Raw genomic sequence first — 15556 nt, 5'->3', positions numbered from 1 at the left:
TGAAGTTCTGTTAATTCTGTCCAGCCAACGAATTATACATGCAACGTGCTTTGAATTCGCTTCGCTCCCGGAGCTCGGGGCGGGGGAACTACACTTCCACTGTCTGTTAGGCCAACCGAAATGGCCAACGGTGGTGTGTTGTGATGGTGCTGCTGTGTATATGTTTAGGTATGTGTACCGCCACCAGATTTAGGGAACGAGCTCTGGAAACGTTAAATTTTCCCGCTCTCCGGGATTGCGCGCCGCGTTCGACAGCCTCCCTGCCAACCTTGGCCAGCGGCGGCAATGACGCGGGCTTGGATGGAATTTTTTCACCCGTTGGGAAATTCACTAGCAACCAAGTGCCCGGCAACAGAAACATAATAAGAGCGTTTGTTCATGAGAGATACTGAACAGAAAGTTGCAAGAGAACGTTGAGAGCATGAGGAGTGCGTGTGAGTTGGGGAGTGATTGTGTGGTGTTGAGGGGACGACGACGCAACAAGGCAGCAGAGACATCGCATCCCGCTTGTCTTGAAGTGAGGAAAAAGGGTTGGACTAGGGGCGAAGGAAGATTGTGTGAGTGTGTGGTCCAAGGGAATGGAATCTCTCTGCATGAAGTGTATAGGTGTAAGTAAAGGAGGAAAAAGACACAAAAGGAGGAGGAAAGAGTGAGTTGATATGTTTCAGGAATGAAGTAAAGGAGGGGAAGAGAGATCGAGTAGAAAAAACAAAGATAACTTTACTTACACATTACATTGAACCTTAGTAACCTTAGTTATTACATTTTACAGGAGAATTGTGTGCTTTACAAATGTCTATACTGCTACCTTGAGAATTGGTAACTGAAGAGAAGTTTTGAACCAGTATCCATCCTTGCAATAACCTAGTACGCTTGCTCTCCACTGTATCTCACGGTCGGCTAGGGAAGCGTTAACGGTGATACTGGTTCGTTCGACTAGTTTGATCAATTTCATCCTAATCCAAAGATAATTAAATATATATTAATATTGTATCAATGTAATATTTTTTTCTGTTTCTTTTTCTTTTTAAATAAAATATTCGATTAAATTTCACATGTATTTTTCCATCGTTAAACTGTTGCAGCTCACAAAACTGACCCGTTTCGGAACGCACCATTCCCAGGACGAAGAAGCTGAACTGGACCGCTAAGAAACATGTTTCCACCCTTCCACCCATCTTTTCTCTATCTCTTTTTCCTTTTCTTTCCAATGCACAAACACACACACACACTCTTTTGCTCTCAATATCTCTCCTTCATACACCCCTTTTCCGCATAAGAAATCGCGAACGGGTTAATGGCGCAAGCCGCACGGCAATTGGAAAATGGAGATGAAGAAAAAAAAAACGGCCGCTGTACACGCAATGGATCGTACGCACACCATTAAGACCGTTCTCGTGTAGTGAAATGGAAATGATTACGAAACGAAAAAAGAGTTCACCTCCCTTCCCATCCCTTGCGGGGCAAATACGACATTAAAAAAAAGGGAAGCAAACTAACACGCGCACACAGACGCGCACCGGCCATCCCCTGATGGACAGCGCTGGACGGAAGATATTTTCCTTGGAGAGGCGGGAAAAAAGGCGAACTAAAAAAACAGCAACACATAGAGTGGAAAATTCGTACCAGTTCCCGCCGCCTGGACACACGACAATGTGTGTGTGTGTGTGGGTGAGGATGGTGTTGGTGGGCTAAGAAAAGAACACCGACTGGTCCAGCAGTGAAAAGTGGAAGAATTTTCCAGGCAAGATGCGCGCTGTTCTAGTAGTGGCGGGTTTATTTTTCCACTCTCTCACTCTCTCTCTCTCTCTCTCTGGCTGTCTCTTGACCATTTCTTTTCACTTCTATTGGGTTTTACTTTTTTCTTATCGCAGACAACGGCGAAGCATTTCCCTGCGTGAAGGACAAACTGTGTGTCTTTCTTTCTGTTTTCTTGGTTGTTAGTTTTCTTCCATCTCGCGAGCTGTGCTTCTTTTTTCCCCGCCGTTTCTGCTCTGTACGCTTCGGGCGTCCGGCACAAAAGGGTGAATTTTTAATTTGATTCTTTTTAACTTTCGTAATGACGATAAATTTAATGACGCTGTTATATAATTTATCTGAAAATGAACGCAGCGCGAGAAACGTGAACCGGATACGCCGGAAACGCGCAGAAGAAACGCGTCCAGTGTTGGGATAGGAGCGGGCGGGCTGGATGTGTTTTAAGGATTGTCCAGGATTTTTTTTTGCTGCCGGTCCACCAAGTTCCATTACTTGATTGCTGATGCTGGTTTACATGGCAAGCGCGATGAGAAGATGAAGGAACTAGGAGCAACTACAGCAACAGCGGCAGCAGCAGCAGCAGCAGCATGTTAATGGCGTTGTTCATTTACGCCGCATCATGGAAGGGATTTTTGCACGCGTGGGACTAAGAAGCAAAATAAATAAAAAAGGAAAGAAAAATCAAAGTGACGCGAAAAACTAGGCGCAGGATGAGTTTTTTTTGCTTCTAGATTTTGGTGAAAGAAACGAACCATTATTTTTTTTTTGGTGCCGGAATGGTGCTTTAACGCGAGCAATGAAAAGGATTGCCTTAGAGTGTATAATGTCTCTATGTGATATTTAGTAAAAAGGATAACTTTATTGAATATTTTAACTTTTTAGGTGACAAGCTTGTAAAAAGAATCAAAAGCTGCCTCGAAAGAAATTAATGTTTATAGGTTGCATACTTTTAGGCGTTAATTTGTGGCAAATTGCATACATTAAGGAGACTATTGATCAGCATGTAAAAATGTGTTGCTTTGATATTGGTCGCATTGATTACTTTGATCCTTACAATATTATTAGCAACAATATATTAAATGGTTTGTATTTCTGAAATAATGTACTGCTTTTCTTCTATGATACAGAACCGCTGCATAAGCACATGGATCCCCCCCCCCCCATTCAACAACTCATACAAGTCCCGAGGTAATAAAGTAAGGACTTTGGTCGACTAAACACGCTCGCTGTTGTGGCCCAGTGAGATGATGATAACGACACTCTACGTACTGATTGAGACTGGCCTTGGTGGTGGTGATGGTGGTCAACTCGGAATCGTAGTGACACAAGAGAAGAATACGGCCGGGACCAAAACAACGGCGCTCCTCCGTTTCTTTCACTTTCACTTTTGGGGACAAACTCGCCGAAGCTCTTTCGCTCTCTTTTTGCTTTTGTTCACTGTTCTCTCTCTTTCCCTCTTTTTCCTTTTAAACACACACACTCACACACACTTAGAGTTACAGAGAGACTGTGTTTGCATAGCCAGCTGGACCGACGGACCAAGCCGTCCGAGTGGGTGGTTTTAACATATAAACACATTTATATATCAAATTGTTATTATACGCACATCTGCCCCCCGGAAACGAGGAAAGTTTCGGCACCGGAATCGGAAACACACACACACACACAAGCTGTATGTATGGGCGTTAAGGGAGGGGGTGGTTTTGGCCGGGCGACGCTTACACATGCAGATGTGTGTCCACGAAAACGGAACGGACGTTCACGACGGCGAGAAGGAATCGGTTGGTCGACTGTTGTATCTCGTCTCTGTTGGACGGGCGAAGGAAATCCAGCAAACGGTGCGGATGGTTCCGAAACAAGATCTTCATATGGGAAAATGTCTGTATGTGTGTGTGTGTGTGTGTGAATGTGGGGTGGTCCCGGCCGTTGCTGTTGTGCTCGTTGTCGGTCGGTTGAGAAGCAGGAATTTGCTCTTCCCCCTGGTAGTGTTGGCGCAAAACAAGACAACAGGCTTAGGGTCGGGCGAGCTGGAACGATGCTGGACGGTGGACGGTGGTGCACACATGTGGGTGGGAATTGAGATTTTGTAACTTCGCTCCCTGACACCCCTTAACCCCTCCTCCCCTCCCCTCCGACCATGTAGTGAAAACACAGCGCGCACGACACACATCGGTTGGTGAAACTTTCCCTTTTGCTCTCGCACGGGCTCTCGTCGGGCCGGGCTGCACTAGTTTTGGGAGAATTTCCAATCCGGAACGCGGGATGCTACCGGGGTTTTCCCTTTCTATCGATCGGTCAGTGCTTACACAGCATCACTAAAACACACACACGCACACACACGCACATACGCGTGCCCAGAGCGGGTTCGGAATGGGATGGAAGTGAATGTTTTATTATAATATATGTAAAACCCAGCCACCGGCATCGACGTAAGGATGTACCGGAGGGAGAAATAATTTTCAAATTTCTAATGCCCAAGACATCTGCATGCGTGTGTTCCGGCGTTTGCGTGTGTCGTCCTCGCCCGTAGCAGTCGGGTTGACCTCTCCCGGTGCGGCGGTGGGGTTGGTGCTGCTGGGCTGGAAATTGCTCGAATGGTCCAAGCTGAAAAACAGGACGAGAGGCGACCGCGGGGTAGAATGAAGATACCGGGACGTGTGTCATCTAATGGGAGGCCAAACAGCTGCACGGTAATGGTCGGCAAATGGATATTAGTGTTTGAGAGCGCGCGGAAACGCAACTCATTCGACCACCACCCACGGCCATAGCTCACGGTCTGGACGGAAGATAAATCTTCCTGTTCTTGCTTCCAGGCGGTGTGAGTGGTGAGCCCGCGGGTGGGTTACAGGGGGCCGTCTCTTGGGAAATCGCATGGGCACGATTGGGTGGGTGGTTGCTTGGTTGATGGGAAAGAGCTTTCCATCTATCAGCGGTGTGATGGTATTGTAGTGTGGCCGTGGTTGAAACTGTCCACCGTACAATGATGTGGTGGGAGCGAATTGCTAATAGCGAGCAGTGGCGATCAGTTTGGAGGTTAAATCACTTCGATTTAACTCAAAAGGATCAGAGTAAAATGCCTGCTGGTGCTTGCCATTTTAGCGGTTTCGATCCAGTATTCTTTAATTTTACGAAGGGAAGAAGGGTTATTTTATCGTGCATTTTGTCTATTCCTTCATTTTTTTCTTTACGTTTATTTTTTCATTTTTTTCAATTGCTTTTTGAACTCAATCAAAGCATCATACAGGGTTTACCTACCCAATCGGGCGTCGTGAAAACTTTATCGGTCGCCGTAAATACTTTTTCGGGCGACGTAAACCCTCAATTGGGCACTGTCATTTCTATTCGGGCCTTGTGAAGTATGAATCGGGCATAGTTCAGAATGAATTGGGCCTACTTTTGAAGGTGTCAAATCGGTCGCTGCGGTGTGTTTGATCCATCAAGTTGTTTAAAAATACGTATTTTGCATGTTGTTTAACTTATTATGTATTATTTTCAAATGTTAACCTAATTTAATCACCAAACATATTACTTTTTTTTAAAGCATAAAACCATATTGCGTTGTACGGGTTTGAATTAAAAATTTTAAATATAGAATTTGAACCATTTTTTATGTAATTTAGCTTAAAAACAGTGATTTTTTTTAAATATCAGTTAAACTACTCGCAAAAAAGTTTTGTTTTACAACTAGAAAGCAACAAAATATAAAGAAGGACGCTTTCATTCTGTACTTTGCCCATACTTCACAAGGCTCGTATAGAAATGACAGTGCCCAATTGAGGGTTTACGTCGCCCGAAAAAGTATTTACGGCGACCGATAACGTTTTGACGACGCCCGATTGGCTAGGTAAACCCTGCAACTCTATCAATTACTTTAAGGTATATTTCCAATGCTTTTATTTGAAATGAAAATAAAGTTATCATGTTTAGCAATGACTGTGATATCTTTGAAATACAAACAAATACAAAGCACAACGCATGAACTTCAAAACTTGTAATTTAACTAAGTTAATCGTTAGTGTAAACAAATAAACAATACAATAAAACCGAACCAATAAATTGCCAATCCCGAGACTCTGCGATCTTTTCAATATAATTTGAAAATTAAAAAATAACTATCGATTTATTAAAATTAAATTAAAATAAAATAAAAACTAGGACTACAGTGTAATTTCTTTGATTTATTTATAAATAAGAATAAATAAATCAAAGAAATTACACTGTACTCTTAGTTTTATTTTAATGATTCGATAGCTATTTTTTAATTTTGAAATGATATTAAAAAGATCGCCGAGATTCGAGATCGGCAATGTGTTTTTCTCTGGAAAAGGTTAGATTGTATGATTAGAAAATGCTGGAGAGCCAGTCAAAATTGGTAAAGAAAACAGCTTTATTGTTCAAACATTTGATACATTTCTTTGCAGCTTTTCCCCCCCAGCGTGCGCAAAGTTCGCTTACAAGTTGATTAGTGTCAAGCTTCTTCACGCTTTACAGCCATCATCCACCGCCCATCTCCAGACACCTGCAGCTGACTGATGGCAAATCAAACACGCGGCTCCCAACATCAGCGACCCAAGCGATGCTCTAATCTTCCCCGAACATAAATAAATCCCTCCGCCGAAGGATGCGTGGCAACCCCCAAAGCCGGTGGTGTTTAATTAAGAACAAAACCGTGCAGCAACCGTGCGTAAGCGTATGTGGGCCCCGTGTGCTTCAGCTCATGCAGGAGTATAATTTAATATTGAATCATAAATTAAACTTAATAAAGTCACAGGATCGATGCACAGGACACGCCAGCAGTGTTCGGTACTACGGGCATGCCCATCACACATACCCCTCGGGCCAGTACACTGTGTTTGTGTGTGTGTGTGTGCGTGGGAATTAACGGAGGTGGTTTCGTTTCGAAATTCCCATACGCCCAACGCCGCACGGCGTGTTCGGTCACAGGCTTATCTTCGGTTATCGCTGGTGGGAAAACTTTAACCTTTAACCGCGCGCACGTCGAGCACACATCGCAAGAGGATTTGGGGCTCGTACTCGTACTGTGCGATGCCAAAACTTTGGACAAGAAAACAATAGGCCCGGGGCTGTGTATGCGGCGCCCAGGTCAAGCACGCTGGCCCGCCAAGAGTTTGGAAGTTAATTATGGCAAGTAAAGCCGGTCGGCGGTCGAAAGTGTTGCGGCGTTTAATCAGGGGATTAAATATTGAAACTGATTGCGCTATCTCGGATCGGATATCGTGCAAGCGGATGTTTGCTGTTCAATTAAACTGTATCAAATATTCAACGGTATGTCGAAAGCACTTGTTGTTAGGTGTGAAATTGTTGGGTAATCGAGAAGACGAACGTGTGTGTTTGCACTGGGAAATTGTAATTCAAATGTGTTTGCTCGTTCGAAAAGTTTTCCAAATCATTTTAGTGCAAAAATGTTCCTCACACCGCAAGAAAGGTTCTTGCTGCAGGCTTTTTTTAAACAAGAGATAAATAAATGAGGCACAGAAAGAAATGCTGAAGTAAAGTACGACGACGTTGGAGCAAAAAAAACCTCCCGAAATCAATCGAACAACACGAGAATTCCATTTAAATTTCAACCCTTTTCTCAATCAATTTTATTGTCATCTCAGATTTACTTTCACTTCAAGTGAACTCGTTCAAAAACCGTTGCATGGGGATAGTGAGCACTTTTTTTTGTGTGTATGTGTGTGTCTGTTTGTTTCTTCTCTTCAACTGCCATCGAGCCACTGGTCGTTTCCTTCCTCTTGACTCATCTTGGTCAAGCTGGAAAAGAGTTCTCCTGAAAGAAATGCAAAATGGAGAGTGGAGACAAAACAAAAAAAGGATAAGTAAACCAAAGTCCCATCCCTATTCCGTCGCGGATCGACCTGTGCCAGGCGGTGGGATCGAGGGGATGAGGAAAGGAAAGTCACCTTCGGGAATGGTGGTTCATTCCCATCATCCTTCACCCACTCCACGTGCACTCCAACGGGATTCGATGGTGGGAAAGAGTTTTCATTAAAAGCATTAAGACCGAGGATTGGCTGACGAGCGCGTTTGACGAACCACGCAGCGAAAGGAAAAGGGATGCGGGATACGTCAGGAGTAGCGGGCTGGGGAGGGAAATGTTTAAAAAGATTTGATTTTTTTTTATATTTCGTTTCATACTGGCGAGGCTGCCTGATGGTTCGTTGTTTTTATTTTTCTTCGCGCGCACCATCGACTCTCTTGTACATAATTATTTTCTCTTCCTTTTAATTGCCAAAATGAGCTTCGGATGATATCCGCGGCCAAGGCAGGGCAGGCGGTTTTTGCGAGCAAGGTAGAAGGGCGAGGTTTGGATGTTTTGTGAAAGGCGTTCGAGAAGAAAGGACAAAATGGGCGAAATCACTGTGACATAAAGTGTTTCAATAAATGGACTGTGCTTAAGGTGCGATAAGCAAGGGAGGGAGGAATAGGGGGAGGTAGTGGTATTGTGAGACATGTGAACGGGTAATGAATAAAATAGATATACACCAAAAAAAGGCCCATTTACTAGTACATACCCCGATCGGCAACGTACATACGGGAGGTGATGGGGTTTGGAACATTAGGAAAATTTGAGTTAAGTTTTTTTTCTCTCCCTCCTGCTCAATCTCTGTCAAGGTTTTATCACTCTTCTTATCAATGTTTTCGTTTTATGGCGCTATTTTTACTGCATCAGCGCTGATGGAATGAGGCGAGGAGCAGAGTTAGATACATAGTGATTAGAAGAAAAAATAAGGAATAACTGGATTTTTGACAACATTGAAACACTTATCAATTAAGTTTTACCTTAACCGCATGCAAATGATGGAAAAATGTCTAAAAAAGTTGCTTAGTGTAGATTTTTGCATAATTTTAGGCGTTTTAAAAAAAATGCATTGCATACTAGACCATAAGCGCGTGCCTAAATTTATGCAATCAGTGTAGCAAGTGTGCCTTGCGTCGTACTTGGAAGCTTACGCACAATCGCTATTACCATTTTATGCTGTGCTCGGACAAAAACAAAGCCTGCCAGGACGTGTAACCTTAATATTGTTTCTTTTTTATTTGCGAAATATTAAAAACACCCAAGCAAAAAAAAAAGAAAAAGGGTTACCAAGCAACGGTATTGGAAAATTGTGCCGAAGCTGTGGTAGTGAAAGGCAATATACCAAGGGTTGTAACAGGCTATAAAGGGGTGGAAGCAAAAAAAATCAATAATTAATTATGTATCAGTTATCTCAAGAAGCGCCGTCTCCGCTTCAGTGTGTATTGTTGGCATTTAAGGTTTTGTGTTTTTTTTTTGCTGGGGGAGGTTGTTGCTCTTGTTGTTCATCTTCCTCTTCTCCGCCTCGTCATTGCCATTATTTAGCGCGGTGTCCATTAGAAATCGGTTGACGTTGGATGTGTGTGTGTGTGTAAGTCGGTTTTTTTTCCTTCACATTACCTACCTTTCCCGCTTCCCACTCGCGCAAACGATGTTCGTTGTTCGTTTTCTAATTATTTATCATTAGACAAGCGAAAGTAAATAGCTGCGTCTAAGCGCATGGGCTTTGGCGCTAATGAAAAACACGCTTTTGGCACAAAAGTTGCGCGCGAACGAAGGGAGCGTGAAACTGCGAGTGAAGGGTTGAAGGTGGCAAATGGAGATGAAGAAGAAAGAAGAAAAAAAAAGCATAAGTAATGTAAATTTCCCTTTCGGCGATTAAAATACATGAAATGCGGAGGGACCGATAGGAGCGGGGGCGAAAAAGTTAATGCACGAATCGATAAAGAAACCCGCTCGCGCACAGGAAAGCGGGAGGAGACGATGGCCCCGAACTTAGCATATTGGTGTTTCAATCAAAGTGGACGGTGTGTGTGTGCGTGTTTGAGCGCGCGCGTTTCGTTCGCATCGCCATGGTGATGGCGTTGCGCTGGGAATGCAAAAGCAGAGCAAATGTCTAATGCAACAGTGAGGCAACAGAGGCAAAAGGGGAGGGTTGGCCGCCCAAAATGCCAAGCAACAAACAGTGTAGCGGGAAAATTAGGAAAAAATTGTCGCCGAAGCATGTCGGGCAGCGTTTTTTTTCTGCTCGTGTGCGTCAGTTTGTTGGGCGGGGTTCAATTAAATTAATTAAAAATGTTTGTAGCAGTGTGGGGTAGGTGGAAAGGGTGTGTTTTGTTTCCAGCGAAGAAGCTCTCAGCTACCCGGGCAACCGGGTTATATGAATCGATCAAAATTGGAACTGGCCTTCAATGGGGTGTGGTTAAATATTTCTGGTTGAGCTTTGGAAAAGATTTATTTTACATAAAATCCTTCTTTGAGATTTTGTGAAGAAATTATTTTACATAATTTGATGAAATTAAAACACATTTATTGAAAATTTGTTATACTTTCTAACAAAGAATCATTTCTGAGAAATTGCACATACTATAACCTATAAAAGGATCATAAAATTCCCTCACTGTTGCTAACAAACCAAACATATGTAGAATTTACGCAACGTTTTGGGCGGTGCATCATAAAAATTGTAAGCTATAAAGCCGATGACTATGATAAATAAGGCTACAAAGTGCGTAATACCACGTCCAGCAGGAAGCAGGAACCTCCTCTCGTATGATGTTAGCTCAAAACATGAGTTCACCACGCGTGAACGAAGGAAGCGTTTCGGTGCGCAGTAGTTGCGTTATAAATTTCACTTTCCATCGAAAGCTTTACTCCTGGTCACGGCACCGGCAAACCGTTTGCAGCCATATTGCAACATTGGGGCGTATCGGGCGTACTGGGCACACCGAGACCTCACAAAAAGTACTACACAAGTCTCGTGGTGAACAGGGCGAACGGGGTGAAGCGGGGTCCGGGGAAATTATCCTTCGTGGCCGGAGAAGATTACGGCTTTGCAAACACATACACACTCGCGCGCACCGGCCAGCACATACGCACACACGGCGCACACCATACATGTGCCGGGATGCTTAATCGGCGAAACGCAACCATCGCTGTACAGCAGCGCACACGGACAGCGAACTGTCCAGTACCGGGGATGGGGGTGGCAAGAAGGCAATGAGGAGGACCGTGTGGGAGAAAATTCAAATCTAATATCAAACATAATGCCTTCATTTCTACCATCTTTATGTGTCGGTTTCAACCATCCCTTTGCTTCGCGTGCTCGGCAACGGAACGGCAACGGCCCTCCACACACACACACGGCGAAGCGCAAGAACCTTGCGAATCCTTCCAGCCGGTAAATGCCAGTTCCCTGAACCCTTTACCGTAGAGGGGAAGATACCAGGGAGGGCTATAGCAGGCGAGGGAGTGAGAGATAAGTGGTAAGAGGAGGGATGAATTCCGACGATAGTGGTGGCATGGGCCTCGTGTCGATTCTTGGTCCAACAGCATCGACTGGTAAAAGGTGGGGAGTGGGGGATGAAAAACTCGTTGTTCGTTTGAATGTTTCACTCGAGCATGAGCCCGTGGATGTCGGAGGTCAGCCTGCGTGAGGCACAGTGTGTGTCAAATTGGGCGAATGCTGATGGTGAAGTTGTGATAATATTATTTATAGTCAATCTTGATGGAAATATTTTCCAAATTTTTTGTCAAACCTGAAATATTTTTTGAAAATTATAAAGCAGCTTTAGAATGAAACGGCGGATGCAGTGGCGGATAAAGTATTTTGAATAAAAATGCTATCTTGTTCGAGCTAAAAATGATAGCTTTGAACTCTTCATGTTTTTATTGAATTTTTTCATTTCCTTCTTCGTTTCTGACCAGTTCGTTTTTGAATTTCGCTTGATTGCCAGGAGATACTAGCATCAATTCCAAATGTGTCCGGACTGTTTGATTAATTGCATAGAATTAGGTTTTCAAACAGTGATAATAACAAGAACAAAGATTCCGTGGAAATAATAAAACAACTATATTTGAAGCTACATGTGACAAATGCGTTAATGGAAGTACGGGAAAGATAGTTGAATTGAGCACTTCGGTTCAATGTATATTTACGAGTGCAAGAGAAATAGCATCCAAACCCCGTTGTCAGTAAAACTGTCTCGTACTGTCGGTCTAGGAGGCGGCACCGACGCTCAGTCTAATGTTCGAACCTTACAAGACGTTAACAACTAAAAAAGTGTAGTGTGTATCTGTGTTAATATCCCAAAATTTTGGAATTGAACATACATTTTGAATCTCTTTGTTTTTCAACTTCTTTATTGTTACTTAACATAGATTTTGTGGATCGTTCAAAAGTAAGATTAATACCCAATTTTCCATGTTGATTTTTAAAATGCTTATGTTGATTTATTTTATTCATTGATGTGAAGAAATTCAATTCATTTTGTACCATTGGATATACTGTACATCTGCCAGAATATTCCTTTCCTGTTGAGGATGAACCCATCGACGTGCGGCCTACTTTCTTGCCCGCACTGTGCAGCTTTTGCGCTGCGTATGCAGGTAATATGATACTTGGCAAAGTGTGGAAAGCTCGTTCGCTGGTTAAAACGATACAAACCGTGTACCGCACACGCTTCGATGTTTCTCATTCAATCTCTCCGCTCCTCCTGCTCGCGGTTGCCGCCCCCCCTGCGCACCGCCATCCTTTTTCCACCGAAGACAACATGTATGTATTTAGAAGGGGTTTTTTTTTTACATTTTCACCCAAGGAGATGGAGGAGAGCCGGTGCACTATCACTGTCGCCATCATGACAGTGGCCGTGGCTTTTCTCATCCGACGCAGGCCAAAAATGGGAAAAGCAAGCGGGGAGGGGTCCGCTACGATACCGGGCCCGTACGATGCTGTGTCTTGGACGCGGGCGAGCTACGGCGTGTGTGAGTGTATGTGTCCCCGCCTTTGGTGTGCACGTGTGCACGGGACAGCAGCACACGGCGATCCAAGTCCGGGCACCGGGGAAGGACCGTTACGCCACAGAAAATAGCCAGCGGCCGCGTTCGCGTAGGACGTTTTTGGGCGTTAGGCGTTCGGTGGAAAGTTGTTTAACGCCGTATTTTCGGTTGTAATGCGTCGTACTTTCTTTTGGCGGTGGCGGTTCCCCACTCGCCCACTGTGGCAGGAAAGGAAGCAAGCGTATGGGTGGGGTGGTGGGAAAACGGATGGACGGTGTGACCGGAACTTGTGTGTAGGCGAGTTAGAGAAGGGGCGCGTGAAGGGAGAGTTGCATTAACTTTCTTCTTTCCACGATGGCAAATGGTACGCGCGTGTGTGTGTGTGTGTGCGGTAGCGATGTATCAGGTTCTGTTCGTTAAACGACTTCGCCACGGGTCTTTGAGTTTTCTAACGAGAAGAACGAACCGAACGAGTTGACGCACGGACAGCAAACGCAGTGAGTTTGGGTTGGGGTGAATTTAATTAATGTAAATAATTCCGAAATGACGGCAGCATTTCGACCGTGAGTGTGTGTGTACGGTCGAGTGCGAGCAGTGTGGGTGCTGATTAAAGGGATGGTCATGCATGAAACTCAAACAGAGTGGACAAGAAATGTGAGATGCTGCAAATAGGGAGGAGTACGATGTTCAAAAGGTAGCATCGCTGGCGAACGCGTTGGTAGAAGGAGTTCAATTGTTTTTCCACATTGCCCGACCATGTTTCTTTGCATAACATTGTACATTATCTAATGGAAAACGCGGCAGTACGGCGACAAAGGAAGCTCATGCGGGGGAATGATACAACTTGGCAGCATTTTATGTAGCAGCATGTTATGGGATTTAGCAAATACTGATTCTGAAAAATAAACGAAGAAACGCCTGAAGTTATGCAAAGAGCAGTACAAAATAGCAAGGATAGCAAAACCTGCAGTCTTTAATTGTAATTAATTATGTTTAAATATACGGTCTTTTCAGGTATTTGAATTAGAATTAAATTTGTCAGAATAAACATTAAAAAAGAGTTAATTTAAAGGTAATAAAACCTTATCGAAAACATTCTATGAATGACATTTCGTTTGGGCATCAATGGCATTGCCATGAACGGGTCGCTTCGATCAACATTATCAGCACGTCTCGAATTCATACATTCATACCTACCGAAGGATGTTAATGGAAAGCTGATATCCTTCATCTTCATAAAAGGTTCCCGATCGGGGCTCTCAAGCCTTCTCGCAAGGCTTCTTACGAGATGAAAGTGAAAGTGAAAAACATACTCCACATGTTCGAGCTGCTCAATGGAGGGGGAGCCACTGCTACCTTTGACGGCAGTGAACGAAAGGATACGGTTGCGCAAGAACTAATATCCGTAATCCATGACCTCTCACATGCGCCATACGTCCCTGGCCGCACGTTAAAGCACGCACCGAACACCAACCGCGTTGTCAAAAATGACTTTTAAAAGCATATGCACGCAAAGGAGAGAGAGAGAGAAAATGAAAGTCCCCAGAAACCACCTTGTTGTGATTCGTTCGTTCGTTAAAAAAGCATTCCCTCCGCCGGGGCATCGAATGGCAATGTCCGGTTGTTTGCTATTGACATGTGATATTTTGTGCTGTTGTCACCCACACGGGGGAGGCGAAAAAAGGGAAATCAAACGGGAAGTAGCTGAGATGAAATTGAAGGCGGACAGGTTTGTTTGATATTGCGTTCAGATGGAGGTTGGAAGGGTTGGAAGTGTGATTATTTAAAATACCGTTTCGAGCAGGCTATTTTCAGTGCTCAACTCTTTGTAAATGAAAAAAAAAAGTAAAAAAAAAAACAGAAATTCACTCCAAGGTTTGTGTCAAACATCCAACAATGGTTGACAGACTTGGCGTCTCCATGACGCAGTGTCGCACGACGTATGAAAAATGGTGCCCAAAAAAAGATCAAACAGATAGAAAATAATGTTAATCTACTTTTGAATTACCAATATTAAATTCAATTAAATAAAATGACTGCAAAAAGCTACAGCATGGCACAATACAGATACAAGCCATGTACAAACTAGCAATTACAATAATTAGTCACTATCTTCTTCTTCATCTTTCTTCATCTTTACAGCAGTCCTTTAGGGAGTCGATCTGGCTAGAATCCTTTAAATTAGCATTAACTCTCACAATACAAAAAAAAAATGCCATAAAAATGTGCTTTTGTCTCCCTGTTTGCATACTTTGAGGCGTTTATGTCTATCTCAAAGTATATTTTGTTCAGAAAATTGTCTTCATGTATACGCTTATTGTTCTGATACGTTTGTATTTTTGGCTGTAATTGCAATGGTTTGGTGCAAATCTATGTTTAGGATTCTTGATTTTTATTTCTTTTAAAATAAAATAAAAACCGTACAACGTGCCTTCAAATGCCCAGGCACGATTTATTCACCACTACTGCTACAGCTTTCTAAAAATGTACTTGTCGTTCGGATTTATTTTTCTTCAACATACTCTTCCATGCTATATCCCAGTCCGGGGCACTACCGTCCATAAACTTACCCACCGCATTGATTGCGGAGACATCAAGGGGGGGAAAAAAAGCTAACAAAAACGAACCCAGCCAGAGCCACATACACACGCCCGTAGTGTGTCCCAACCGAGCGTGGAAAACCGACGACCGGAGCAAATGAATTTATTCTTCGGACACTAACAAGTGGTAAAATTGATTTCGGTCAACGGTGTAATCAAATAAACACTGAAGAGAATCTAACCTTTTTTGCACCTCGTCTTGGCACCCCCCTCCCCCCCAACTCTACTCGACCGCACCACACACGCACAGCTCAAGTCATCTTACCAGCCCTTCCTTCCGAACCGTTAGTGTTCGAGTTTTTACCCACACTTTGGGGAGAGGAAGGCCCAAAAAAGATCTTCAGGAGGTCACCGTAACTGTCCGTCGGTTCGTTTGGAT

This window comes from Anopheles merus, chromosome 2R, assembly GCF_017562075.2.
Source record: "Anopheles merus strain MAF chromosome 2R, AmerM5.1, whole genome shotgun sequence".
In the NCBI taxonomy this organism is placed as follows: domain Eukaryota; kingdom Metazoa; phylum Arthropoda; class Insecta; order Diptera; family Culicidae; genus Anopheles; species Anopheles merus.
This window is presented reverse-complemented; position numbering follows the sequence as displayed.